Source organism: Euprymna scolopes, chromosome 32 (genome assembly GCF_053919585.1).
Source record: "Euprymna scolopes isolate OS-2025 chromosome 32, ASM5391958v1, whole genome shotgun sequence".
NCBI lineage: Eukaryota > Metazoa > Mollusca > Cephalopoda > Sepiida > Sepiolidae > Euprymna > Euprymna scolopes.
The window spans coordinates 45,601,435-45,616,832 of record NC_136513.1 but is presented as its reverse complement, the minus strand read 5'-3'; the positions used below and the strand labels follow the sequence as shown (position 1 = coordinate 45,616,832).

The window sequence follows — 15,398 nt, the reverse complement described above, 5'->3', positions numbered from 1 at the left end:
TTAATGGTACTAATTTTGTCTTTGTAGCTCTTCAACTTTATGAGGTAAAAAAAATTGGAAACCTTACTTTTGGAACGACCCTCATAGATAGATACATACATACATACATACATGCATACATTCATACATACATACATGCATGCATGCATACATACATGCATACATACATACATATATACATACATACATACATGCATACGTACATACATGCATACATACATACATACATACATACATACATGCATACATACATACATAGTAACTTTTTTCCGTTTTGACAGACTATGGACACCCACTCTAAGGGTACCTGCGCGTAAAATTTTTGTAGCAAGAGTTGCGCAATCTTCAACCATACCTCTCCTGAGTCGACATTGTTGAATACCAGTGGCAAGTGGAGGTTTAGGGCGACCGGAAACAACGCCGATAGGAGCAGAAAGCACACACAGCGCCTAGAATTCCCAAATGGTCACCCATCTGGTACTAGTCAGGCTCAACGTTGCTTAACTTCGGTGATCTGATGAGAACCGGTGTGTCAACGTGATTATGTCGTACATACATACATACATACATACATACATACATACATAAAAAGATAGATAGATTCATAAATAGGCATAGAGCGATAGAGATAGATAGATAGATAGATAGATAGATAGAGATTGATAGATTCATAAATAGGGATAGATAGATAGTTGATAGATAGATAGATAGATAGATAGATAGATAGATAGATTGTGCGTGAGAGACACATGGGGAAAGATAGCGGGAAAGGGTTTATGAAGCAGCTTCATCGAAAGAAATAATTAATAATGACTATGTAAATGCGTTCAATCACGTATGCTATGAATATGCTCGACAATATGGCCTCCATTAACGCAATTGTCCTTTATAGGTGCCTCTCTTTTCAACGTCCACTTTGCTGATATTTATGTATTTTTGATGGGTGGGTGGGTGAAGTTCTCGGACGTCATAGTTGTCCTCTCTCTCTCTCTCTCTCTCTCTCTCTCTCTCTCTCTCTCTCTCTCTCTCTCTCTTCCCATAACAGCCCGGTCAACATCTTTTCGTTTACATTACACGTCTAGTCTTGATCTACAGTCTTATTAAAGAACCTATGTTTGTTTTGCATTGGGTTAAGTGAAGCGATTAAAGGCTTTATTTTACGCCGAAACTCCGATCTTTGGATTTCCACCGTTGGTGTTTAGATAAGTGACGTCACGGAGCGTTTGGTGTCCAGCCGCCCAATTCGCGCATGGGAAGCTCTGCGCAAAGAAAGAACAAAAACGACGAAAACATGCCCAGCTAATGTGTTCATGGGAGGTGTGTCTAACTATGATGTGCGTGCGTTGTGCGGGGGACAATTACCCCGGTTATTTAATGCCGGGTTTCCTTTTCGGCAAGAATAGAAAGAAAAACGAAAAGAGTTCGTATTCAACGTTGTTCAGTCGACTGTGGTGGGCATTTAAAGTGTTTCTCTCTTGAAATTGCCTTGCATAAGCAGGCAGAAAGTGCGAGACCTTATTTTAGGCAAACACAATTTGTATCGCCTTTTATTCTTTTATTGGCTGGCGCGACCTGCTACGCCGGCATCGAAAGTTCACGACTTCGCACGCCCTTTTTATAAACTAGCGGAACCTATAGAAATTCCATGGCGAATTTTAAAAAAGATACTTTTTTTTTCAAATGTGCTTATACGAGATTCGTTCCAAAAGTAATGCCTCCTATTTTTATTCCACCCGAATGGATCAGATGTGATTGGAAATTGCAGTGTTATGATGACTGAACTTATGCATCCATGATCTGAAAGTTTAATCTGTCTCAGATATTGACGGTGTGAGATTATAGGAAAGAAAACCCTATCATGGACGTGCGTCAGAAGCAAAAATAAATCATTGAATTCATGGCAAAAGTGCATTGAGAATGATGATGAGTACGTAGAAAAAAAAAATTATGGAGCACAAAACGTTGCTCGTATTAATGGTACCACTCTCGTCTTCGTAGCTCTTAAAACTTTTGTGTTGGGAAAATAAGAGAATTTACTTTTGGAACGGCATTTGCATATTTCATGAGGGGTAATGGATTTAAATTATGTTAGATAAACTTGACTTTTTCTTTACTTCCTGATTAATAATTATGCAATTCGAGTTTCATTTTAAAAGTCTACAAAAAAAAATTACGGTTAGTTTAGAAATACTTCTTTTTCAGAATGGTTTTTATTTGTAACAAAATATGTTACAATTAAAGGATATGTTTTAAATCTTTACTTTGAATTTTTTCAGTGTGGTTTTATATAATACTAGCAGACCGCCTGGCGTTGCCCGATCGTAAAATACGCATATATTTTAATTTATGCAGAAACTGAGATATGTGCATGCGAGTATTATGTTTTATCTAAATAGATCACTTCTTGTAAGTAAAAAAAATACTCGAGCTGAGATCGAAACCAAAACCTAAAACAAGTACAATAGCCATTAGGCAATCTTGACACATTCTTCAAAAAGTGTTTTCAACCCTATTTATATTATCATAAGGACGCCGCCATGTGTCACGACCGCGCATGCGCATTAGTGAAACAGTTGACAAATAGACAGAAGCTCGATGACTCTCACGTACTATTTTTTAAAATTTTGATCCCTTCGCAGCCGATTTTCCGGATGAAACCCGATTAGAAAGTTTTCTTATGTGTCTGAACACCTTATATACCAAATTTCAAGTCTGTAGATAAAAATTCGTTGATTATATAGGTTGAGAAGTGTCTTCAAACACACACATGCTCACATTTATGTATATATAGAAAATAATTTTTATTAAAGTTTTATATAAAATCGTCTTGTCGTTTTAATATTTTATTTAATATTTTGTAAAAAAAACATGGTTTCAGTCTTTTATTGAAATATTTTTAATTTTAATTGAAAGTAGTTTTTTTTTAATTATTTAGATTCTTCGGAGTACTTCAGTTGATGGAACCTCCGTTTCAGTCGATGTAAGAATACGTTTTCATGACAAGATATTTAAAAATAATTTCTCGGTTACTGTTCTCCTCCTGTAGTGTCATTTTCATAACTGTTCGGCCGATGTAACTTCCGACCTTCTTCGAGTGTATTTTGTCCAACTCAGCAATGTTTCTGTCGAACTCTGGAATTGGGACGGAATTTTGAACGGAATCCTTTATTTACTTCGGGGGATGAGATAGCATGCTCTTTTTTCGTCAGCCATAACTTGGTAGAGGTTCTAAGTTATTCGCAATTGTATTTTTTCCAAATTCCTGAGTTCAATAGAAATATTTCCGAAGAAAATCGTAGGTTACATCGATCGAAACGTTGTAAAAATGACACTCAAGATGAGAACAGTAACCAAGAAATGGTTTTTCATATCTTGTTATGAAAACGTCTTTATAAGTTTTACATTGAAATGTATTTATAAATTTCCATGAAAAATAGTTTTTACTTTGAAATGTTTTTAAATGCTTTTAAAATCTTGTTATAAAAATAACATTTTTAGATTGAAATATTTTAAAGTTGACATAAAAATAAATATTAAACTAAAATGTGTTTGTTTTTTTACCTTGAAATAAAATAATACTGTTAGTTTTTACATTGAAATATTTTTAAGTTTATGTGGAAAATATTTTTACTTTGAAATATCAGTTTTTATATCTCGTTATAAAACCATTGAAATGTTGGGGTTTTTTCAATTTACATGCAAGATAATCTTTATTTTTATATTTTGTTATAAAAATATACTTTTTGTCCCTACAGCAAAATAACTTTTAAGTTTTCATGAAAAATAGTACTTACTGTAGCATATTTTTAATGTTTTGTAATAACAAATATTTTTAGTCTTTACATCATTTGAAATATTTTCAAGTTTATATGAAATATTTACACATTTTGTAAAAAATGCATAATGTTTTTAAGTTCATATGAATTTTTTTCTATTGAAATATTTTTATACCTTGTAATTGTTGTGAGTGAACCACCCTCCAAATGGACTAATCCATCGTCCATATAAACTTTACGTATGACTATCCCAGGCGAGGGGATTTAATTCCATAGCGACTCTCGCATGCTCGGTGAAGTGCCGGGTTTTCTTTTTTTTTTTTACAAGGTAGTCACCATTTATCAAGGCCCGGAAGCCACTCGGGGATAAGGGTTATTGCGTGTACAGTACGTTACTATTGGAGATTTGATAAAGTGACTTACTTAAGGGGGCGGTTGATCAGGAATTTGTTTATGTTGGACTTGAAGACATCCAGATTTTAGTCAAGTGGGAAGCAGGCAACCGCAACAGAGTTCCACAGGCGTGCACTTGTAACCTTTCCTTCGTAACCTTTCCTTTGTAACCTTTCCTTCGTAACCTTTCCGTGTTTGATGTAATTCATGTTTAAACTGTTCTCCGTTATTTTGTTTTTTGTGGCTACTTGCGAGCCATAACATAACATAAATATATATGTTTAGTTATTACATAAAATAATTTCTAAGTTCCTATGAAAATATTTCTTTCCATTGAACAGAATTTAAATATCTCTAATAAAAATTTGTATTAGTTTTTTGTTGTAATATTTTTAAAGTTTACATGAAAAATTGAAACGTAATACATCTATATCTATACTCCTATATTTTTTTTTATTTTTGTGTATTGATATCCATATTAAACCTCTTTTTCCTATTCATTTCAAAACAGAAAATACAATTTTCTTATATATGGATTGTGGAATTGCATTCACTAGCAAAAGATCTAGCTAATTTGCATATTCTTTTAAACATTCATTTAAATTAATTCCCTATTAGGTTTTTCGGTTTTCTTATGGGATGATCATCTTTAGTTAACTATTACGTGTAATTATATCCATGCAGATATTCTACATGATTTATAGTAGCGTAATATTTGCGTAAAAAAATTATAGTTAACACAAACCTCTTTCTATATATATATATTTATGTATGCGAATATATATTTGTTAAAAATATTTGCCTACCAAACTCTGTCAGTTTCTGATCAGCAGACACGAAACTTAATATACAGGGTATCTGAACCTATGCAAAACTTCATATTTGGGTTTTAACCAACGAAAATCAGTGTAAAAGTATCAAAACTAAAAAAATTAAATTTTTCAAGTGAAGGTCGAACGACGACATTAGAAATATGCATGCGTAACGTAATAGCTATTGGTTTATACTTTAACTTTTAGCCTTGCAGCAACGTCAAAAGAAAAAGTAAATCGTAAATCGTTTCGTTTCGATTCTCGGTGGTGGCGCACGAATCATTTTTTTTTTTTAATCATTACCATATATTGTGTCCAATATAATATAACAATAAATACGAAATCTGCATTAATATAGATATCATATTTAAGCATATTTTATGATCGGGCAATGCCGGGCGGTTTGCTAGTCTTTTGATAAAAACCTATTTTATTTCGTATTTATATTGAAATATTTTCTAAGTTTACATGAATAGTATTTAATTTGAAATTAAAAAAGAAATCTTTAATAAAAATATATTTCTACTCCTCAGGTTGAAATGTGTTTCTGAAAAAAAAAAAATCCAAATTAATGACAAAAAAGATAAACGTTACAACAGTAGTACGAATAATACAAATATCATAAATTATCAACGATCCTTTCTAAAATGCAGAGATAAAAAATAATTAATATACAGTGTAAAACGATAACGTTGTCGCCTTAAAAAAATCACTACAGCTTTATTTTAGACCTTTTACTGAAAAAAATCTAGTCAGGTAACTTGATTATGTAGTAGAGCTGACATCTATTCAATGTAGTCGGTTTCAGCCTCAATCGCCGCCTCGATACGGGTCCGGAACTAGGAGCATGCATTTTTCACAAGCGCTAGCGGTAGCTCGACGAATACTCGGTGGATGGCGGCGATCAGGCTGGCGTTGGTGTTGTGAGAGGTCTTGTTAGTGATGTTCTTGAGTATGATCAAGTGGGTCTAGGTCGGGAAAGAGAGAGGCAGTGAAAGAAGGGAACAAAGTCGCCGCACTCCTTCTGAAGCCAAGCCCGGGTTCCTTTGGACTTGTGGGTCGCCGCTGAGTACTGCTACTACACCCAGGGTCTGCCAGCAACCACCTGATTGCTCCAGGGGATCATCACAATCTTTAGCACATCCAGGTACTCTTTCAAGCCGCATTCGAAGATGTGAGGTGGTATGATGAGGAGCTAATTGAAACCACACCAAAGACCATAACCATGAGTCATCCGATGTATTGATCTGTGCCCTCAAGCGTTTAACCGTTCCGATTTGCATTTTAGGGCGTTGGCAATGGTCCTGTTGTCATAATTTAGATCGGTAGAGAGCATGAGTTGTACAGCGGCTCTTTGAACATTGTGTCACTTTCTATTGTACACAACTGGCTAACTAGTAGATGGTCCGCACCAAAAAAAAAAAAAAAAAGAAAACAGTTTTCCTCAAAAGGAAATGGAATAATGTCTTCTTTTTATGGGCGACATTTTTATTGTTCCACCCTGTATTTTAAAATGTTATACCTTATAAACAATTCTTTTAATTCACAGTTTTAACTATAGAAAATGTAACTCATAAAATTCGTTACGATATGTTATGGTTGGTTTTCTATACGATTTGTTTTTACAAAAATAATGAATGTAAGTTTCCCTGTGATTTTGTATTTAATGTATAATTTTTACCTTTGATAATTTTCATTTAATGTTTGTATGTTATAGAAATCAAGCATTGAAAACGTTTGTAACAAGATTTAAACTTTTCACGTAATCTCAAGACACCATTGGGATTTTTCATTCGGTTTTAACTGTGGTCCAATATATTTAGGCATCATTCTTTCTTTTAGGCACATTTCATTGAATAAAATAGACATTTTGTGTCTACCAGTTACAATTTGGATCCTTTATATCTTTCGAATTAATTTATTTTTTTCTGTCGCCATATTTAAATCGTAGGTTTAAAAGTATATGAAAATTAACCGACGTTTAATAATTATAGAATTTTTTTCATACAAAACTCTCTCTCCCTCTCCCTCTCTCTCTCTCTCTCTCTCTATCTATCTATCTATCAATCTATCTCTCTATCTATCTCACACACACATGAGGTTGAATATTTTTGACAAGAAAATTTAGTTGACATTTATTTCCTTCGGTTTCCTCTTTCTTTTTGGTTTCAAACATCTTTCACAATTAAAAAAGAAATGGAGGACGAGGTGAAAGGTCAGGGATATCTCCGTTTAACTAAATACTTTCGAATCCCCCTGGAGTAACCGCACACGGATAATTAACTGAACTAGTTCTGTAATAAAACTTCTATAAAAATTTATTTAAAGCACATTTTATGTAAAAAAATAAAATTCTTTCTTTTCGTTTTTTTTTTACCCTTCTACAAAATACGCCCAATCCAAAGGAGATAATCCCCCCAAAACGTTTTTTTTTTTCTGATAGTCGCCTCACTTGCACTGCATTTTCTAGAAAAGAAAACACACATAAGATTCTATCCACGGTTGCGTGAAAAAAATTTTCACTAATATTGCCAATTAGCAGAAGGATTCAGTTAAAAATTGAATCATAGGAAAGTCTTAAAAAAGAACCCTAGTGACTCCTGAAAATTATCCTTTTTTTATAAATAATTTATGGACACACCCTCAAATCCAAAGTCTGATTTCTTGAAATACAAAGCTAACTCCCTTTTCCTTAGTTGAAAAAAAAACATGGACTTTAGACCTGACGAAGGTCGGAAGATTCATCGACCGAAACATTGTCAATAATACCCAGGATGAGAATAATTGTCAAAACAATCAAAACAATACAAACATTGTTAATGACAGTTCTGTTAGTAAAAAGTCCACTGATATCGACCTACTGCTACGAATTCGGAATATGGGCACGTGAGCAAGAAAAAGCGAATGTAGTTTATAAGGACGCCTCCTACAACAGAATCTGTATAACAATTATATTGTAAAGATAAGGGGCCCCTTCAGCTTTTGACAGGCTATGGTTACCCACGAAGGAGTGAAATGTTTGTGACGGGAGGTGCGCAATCTCCAACCACACCTCTCTTTAATCGACATTGTTTAATACCAGTGGCCAGTGAAGTGTGTACAGGATGACTGGAAACGAATACCGAGATAAGCGGAGAGCTCATACAGCGCCTAGAGTTCCCAAATGGTCACCCATCAAGTACTAACCAGGCTCGACCTTGCTTAACTTCGGTGATCTGACGAGAACCGGTGTGTCAACGTGATGATGCCGTATATATGTGAAGATATAATAATAGTATAAAAACAATATTAAGAGAAATAAGAGTATGACAATTCCTTCTAATCTAAGAACAATTTTGTAATACATTTGCCTTAATCCAGAGTGCTCTTTTCGGGTCAGCTAGATTTAATCCCAGGTTCAACCTTGCTTAACTTCGGTGATCCAGCAACGTTGAACCTGGTCAGTACTAAATGGGTGACCATTTTGGACTTTCAGGTGCTGTATGTGCTCTCTGCTTATCTCGGCATTGTTGTCAGTCATCCTGGTCTTCTCCTTGCCACTGGACTCAAACCGTGCCGATTCAGGAGAGGTGTGACTTGCGCAATCCTTGCCTCACAATTACACGCGCTACTGCCCCTAAGGGGTATCCTTTGTCATTCAAGACTGAACGGAAGCATGGGATGAAGATTAATCCCACATAAAACCCCGGACTTGTGTCATATTTGGTATACAGTAAATAGGGACGTTGCTAGTTTTAAAGGTGGGTCGGGGGAGAGCGGTGTCAAGGTATAAGAAAACATCGACTATAAAAAGTCGTGAACTCCCTAAGAAATGGGGTTTGAACATTTTCGTAATTATTGCCGTCTGTACACCTCCGCCCTTTTATTTTTACACTCTATTTACGTATATTTACATAAGTAAGAATGCAACACTTGCGAGCAACGGTAGTGTCGAGCAGTGTTTGCTGAACCTCTTCACGAGACCAAGGGAAGAGGAGTGGAGGAGAAGCTTTGACACTCAATAGGTTAACCTCTTGACCCTGACCACGAAAAGACTTTCAAATGAAACGTTGTATAAAAGAACGTTAACGTACGCCTATCCCAGTTATTTATTGTTGGCAATCTCAAAACGGTAGCGACGAGTGTCGAAATCCAATGTTTGTCGAGGCTCAATCAATATTTTCATAAAATGGGTTCCTCATAACATTGAATGGAGGGTCCGTAATCTAAAGTAGATATTCACAGTGAAAAAATAAAGCACTCAAAAAAAAAAAAAAATGGCCGACAGGTAGATTTAGTCCCATGAATATACGGATTCCCTTGCATATATATATATATATATATATATATATATATATATATATATATATATATATATATATATATATATATATAGGCTCATAAGCCTGAAGAGTCCTAGAGTGGATGAAACGCGGAATATTCAGTGTAGCTTAATCGCCATATATATTTTATAACTTACTAACTAGCTCTACCTACGTATTGAGCACTTTTGAAGTAAATACTTAAAGTTTACGTATAAATTTATAACTTCCTATATTAATTTTATGTGAGTAAAATGAAGTAGTTATATATATATAGAGAGAGAGAGACAGACAGACAGAGAGAGACAGAGAGACAGAGAGAGAGAGAGAAAGAGAAGGAGAGAGAAGGAATTTTGTCTCTGTGCGTGTGTGAGTGAGTTCCTGTGTACTCCGAAACGGCTGGACCGATTTTATGAAATTTCACACAAATATACTTTCTGTGTCTGGAAGTGTTCTTAGATTGGTTTTGTATCAAAATGCCTCTAATAATTATCGAAAATCGTTAATCGATTCTCGAAAAATCCGTTTAAAGAAAGAACGGTCTTATTTTTGTGGGTAGACATAGATAGCGTTTAAAGCTAAAATTCGAAACCCAATTTAGCATTTTTATTCATAACTCGTCTTCATGCCATACAGAAGCAAGACATTTCATTGTTACAAAGCTATAAAAAATTTCTGTTCTGATGAGGTTGTACACATGAAAAGAGATGAATAAAAAATACAACATTATTACGTCAATATTGATTAAATTTGCTAATGTGAAATTTGATAAATTGAATGCCTGATAACTTAGATATGTAAAACCGCATTATTCTCATGGCTGAATAAAAGATGGATCATGTAAAGTTTAGGGAGGGATTAACAGGTCAAACGGTATACGAAATGTGCGTCGAGCGATGACTAGTGACGTCACATATCAAGCTTGTAGAAATAAAGTTTTTTCCAGATAAGTTATTTGGTGGAAGCCGTGTGATACAAAACCAATAATGTAGGAATAATTTAAGAGGATAAATACCTCGATATATCTGTCCCTTGTCATCATTCCTTTCGGTTAATTAAAGTAAATAGCAAGTCCATTCTGTCCAAATAAAACCTTGAATAAAACTAACCGAACGTCTCCATGTGTCTTTTTTCTTCATAGGAAGAAGTTAATCTCGATCGCAACCACTAAAGAAAATATCCACGACGAAAAGAATGTTATTGAAAGTGTTACATGTCGAGCTTCTAATATATGACAATTTGCTTATTTTAAATCCGGAAACGATTTTATATTCAACTTTATATTCGACTTTGGGCTTCCTGAGGAATCCTTGATTAATCAGTTCTTTTATTATAATTATTAACATTGTATGGCCGACTTGTTTACGAATAGAATTTCAGACTATTTTAATAGATACATTAGTTTAATAGTACATTAGACCATAGCGTTTTTTTCTCATTTCAATAGCAGGTGCTCAATTGCATTTCAACCTATTCCTCCTGTAAAATATTCACAAACAAATGCTCGCCTATCTACAATAAATGTCAACAATTTTTATTATTCTTTATCTGTGCCTGAAAATAAATGAAAAGCCAATGAGTAAAATTTATTTCCCAGAATGTCCGTCTGGTAGATATTGACCGGACAGCGCCGGGTAACCTGATCGATTATTATTATTATTATTATTATTATTATTATTATTATTATTATTATTAATAGAAATATGAAGCAATATGATCTTTGAAAGTGTGTATTTATAACATGGAATGCTTAGTCAGGCATTTAAGCAGTAATTAATAAACAAAGTCGATTTAGGAAATTTCGGAGTAGTTGTAGAATTTGGTTAGAAGTAAACATATTTGGGCTTACGTGAGATGGCCACCTGTTTTGTGTCCTGGGCACGTGCTTGGGATTTACTGATGTAATAGTTAGTTAGGAAAAATAATGAGTTCGAGAAAAACGCGTTAGCGAACAGACGTGGAAACGACTCTAGTGGAAGCAGACAGGGAAACGAGTGAACATGTAGAGAGAGACTCAGCGTGCGAAACTGCAAGAGAATTCTATAAGACGATTAAAGACTGTGTAAAATATGACTTTTTATGGTGTCTTTTCGAGGTTTGGACAAATGAAAAGGTATGTGGTTCCTTTGTTCTGAAAAAAGCAGATATACGTATTGTTATCAATGGAGATAACTTTAGTGATCGCATCAAGATATATTAATGTTACTTGAGTTAATGACGTTACGAGATAGATTTTAAGAGACGTTCAGTTTTATTTAGAGTTTAGAGTCAGATTGAAAATGTCGGACAAGTTAACGCGAAAGATATCGTCTACGCATTTCGGAAGTTGGGAGAAACGCGATTTAGCATCATGTAGAAAATTACAACATTTTACAGCTCCGATGTGAAGTCAAGAATAAAATTATATTAAATATATAACCTACTGTTGTTTGGTTTTCCCTCGGAGGGAAATGAACTTGAATAACGAAAAGAGACGAGGACACAGCGGAGAGAGGTATGATGTTTGTTTGTGCGCTACACAGACTGAATGTCAATGCACTGTTTTATGATAGGTAATAGCATTCGTTAGTATATAATATGGCTGGGCAAAATATGAGATCGCTTGATGAAATCTGCCCGAGTTTAAGATCAAGAATTAATATTGTTTTCTAAACTTTAGACATTATTCATCCGGAGCAAAGCCAATCAAGAAAATACCAACTTTGAGTGTATTTGTTTTATCGTTTCTTACTTTTTAATTAAACATACAAACGTACACACACATAAACAGACAACTGCCTTTTATATAGTAGATGTCCGTCTGTTGTATCATTGGTCCTCATTCTCTTTATTTTTATCTAAATTTCCAAATTGTCTCCTAATTGATACCGAAAGTCTGTCTTTTCAATTTGTTGATCTGGAACCATTGCTATATAAGAATTACATTTCACGCATGCGTGATTACACTAAAAAAAAAAAAAAACAATGGCGCATATCCAAGCTTAATATGAAATGTTGGAAGGAAAAAAATCTAAAAATCTAACAAAAGAAAAACATCCTTTCCTAACTTTAATATTTTTCGATTTGCATTGATTGTGAGATAATTTGTACACGTTATGTCATTACATCTTTGTACCCTTGGAAAATAAAATACCTAGAGCGATTCTTAGATAATGAAAAGTTTCCGTTTCCATTCAAATAAGACGAGATTAATATACTAATCCGAAAACGTATTACGCATGCGCCGCCGGAAGCGCTGATTTTTCGCTGTGTGATTCTGTAAGCGACCATATTGCTGGAAACACGTAACGGAATTTTTTACATGATTTTAAACATTATTCTATACATTTTCTTTTGCTTAGCTGGAACCGAGTACATTAAATATATCATAATTAATAGAACATTCGTAACAAATACTTGACGAGCTACAGCAACTGTCAACAGTTTTGCTTTTTTTTACACAGGAATCACCTCTAATCAAGTCCCGGAGGGCACTCGAGGATAAGGGTTTATGGGTATACATTAATCAATGTGATTATAGCGTAGTAAACATAAGTAGTGGGAATCTTGTAAATTGGATTACTTAGGGGGGCGGTTCATCAAGAATTTGTTTATGTTGGACTTGAAGACAATCAGATTGTAGTCAGCTGGAAAGCAGGCAAACGGAATAGAGTTCCACAGGCGTGAAGTTCTAAGAAAGAAGCTTTGTTCTTGGAATCTACGTTTAGGTTTAGGCAGAGATAGAGTGTGGGAAATTATTGATAGTGTTTTTGGCTAGACGAGTGTTTTTCGTGAAAGTTTGGCGAGTGGGGACCATAGATTGAAGCTCAAATGAGCACTTGCCATGAAAATACTCTCTTATAGTCCTAAGTTCCAGGATTTATTATGGAGACTTTGAGGAATGCAAGTAAGAAGCTGGCTCCAAGCTTCACCAAGTCATCACCAAACTTCTGTATTTTACTGGCACCGGTTATCTCGTTGGCAGCTTGAGTGTTGTTGCCTCTATGATGCGTAGCAGTGGTTTTTTTTCACTCTATTTTTCGTTTTCGTCTTCTTTACCATCTGTTGTAGGCTGTGGCATTATTGTCGGAAGTAGAAGTTATTATGTCCGCGCCGTGGAGATGTCTTCTGGGAGCGCTGCTACGTCCAGACAAAAGATCATTTAACTAAAACCAAAAAGACATAAGAGAAAAAGAAAAAGGAATCAATTCGACTAAAGATATAAATAAGCGAGGGTCTGCTTATTGTTACACTTACGGCCTCCAAAACATTAAAGTGGTGTTTAGAACCGGCATTGTGTACGATGTCAAAGCAGCTATTTGAATACAACTCACCACATACTTATTGTTATTTACTTGAATTGATTACGCGTTCATACATACATATATATATATATATATATATATATATAGGCATACATACATGCATGTATATATACATATATATACATATATATGCATATATATTAACATATATATATATATATATATATATATATATATATATGTTTATATATATGCATATATATTAACCTATATATATGTTTGTATATCAAATTTTAGCGATTCAATGAATTTAAAAATTCATGACGTGAAATTTTTTAGTTTCATATCAAAGATTTTTATTATTCTATGTAAGACAAAGAATACATTAGAAATATTTCTTTAAACATGTAGATATCACGTCATAAATTTTTAAATTCATTGAATCGTAAAATTTGATTTATTTGCTCTATCTTGTATATCGAGCAATTCTTATTTAGGTGGGATAATACTTATAGAATATTACTGCCAGTAATATTTTGTAAAACTTATAATCACAGGTTTCCATAACAGCTGATTGTTAGATAATTTTATTCTGAAGTATATATATATATATATATATATATATATATATATATATATATATATATATATATATATATATATATATATATATATATATATATATATATATATGAAACAATAAGGACGGAAAATGAAGCCACAAAAACTATATATTGGTTAATATAGAATGTTTGATTTATTTAATTAAGGTATACAAACATTTAGTTGGGAGATATTTCGTAACCAATATTGCTGGAGATACGTTATAGATTCTAGCTGATAGCAGGCAAGTAATATTTTCATTTTTAACTTTTTAAATCACTAATATATATTTACTTGATATTTTTAAGGGAACTTATCGTTACGTTTAATATCGAGCAACGCAGGGTACATCTTCTACTATATATATATATATATATATATATATATATATATATATATATATATATATATATATACATATATATATATATAAATGCAACTTTGTGTGTGTGAATTCGTTCCTTATGGACTCCGAAACAGCTGAACAGATTTTCTTTAAAATTTACAGAACATTAGCTTATAAGTCTGGGAGTGATCTTAGTTTAGTTTTGTCTCAGAATGACCCCCGATAATTACTGATAATTACCGATAATCGATAATTGAAACCGTTTTTTTTTTTTATTAATCTATCATCGGTTAAGCCATTTTTCCATGTCGTCGTTTAGAAACAATGATAGAACATGATAGAAGTTTACAGCGTGACATATTTTTTTTTTGCATGTCATGGTCTGTAGGTTCAAACTCCGCACGTAAATTTCTATTTTTTTCATTAAATGCAAAAAACTTCATAAAACTTGAAAATTTACGTGTTTTGTTTTGTTTTTTTTGCATGACGTGGTCTGTAGGTTCAAACTCCGCACGTAAATTTCTTAATGCTTTTTTTTCGTTAACTGGAAAGAAAGTTATATAAAATAATTTTATAAAATATAATTCTTCGATTGCATTTATTTACAACAGCTAGGTCTGTGCCACTCTGAGCACATTTTTCGACCATGATTAAGGACAAAATCAATTACACAATCTAGTGGCGTTTCTAAACTCCCCCTTTTCACAGAAGAGACGTTGCTAGTTTTGGTCTTCTCTATCGTAGTTTTCCTGGTAAGTGGATGTCATCGTCTTGGAACCGACATTTTGTAGATTAAGGGTAACCTAGCCGTTAAATTCGAACCGTGCTGTTATATTTTAACCGCTCGGGCCCACACGTTATCTGGTACCGTCGCAGGAACAAACAAGCAATGAAGGACATAAAAACGACTCAGCACTTTTTAG

The 15,398-nt window shown here is 33.7% G+C and overlaps 2 pseudogenes; both read right to left on the bottom strand.

The window, feature by feature from the left end:
• Positions 1-437: 437 nt before the first annotated feature.
• LOC145256572 (5S ribosomal RNA) lies at positions 438-554 on the bottom strand (annotated as a pseudogene).
• A 7,565-nt stretch (positions 555-8,119) lies between these two features.
• On the bottom strand, positions 8,120-8,236 carry LOC145256570 (5S ribosomal RNA; annotated as a pseudogene).
• Positions 8,237-15,398: the final 7,162 nt, after the last annotated feature.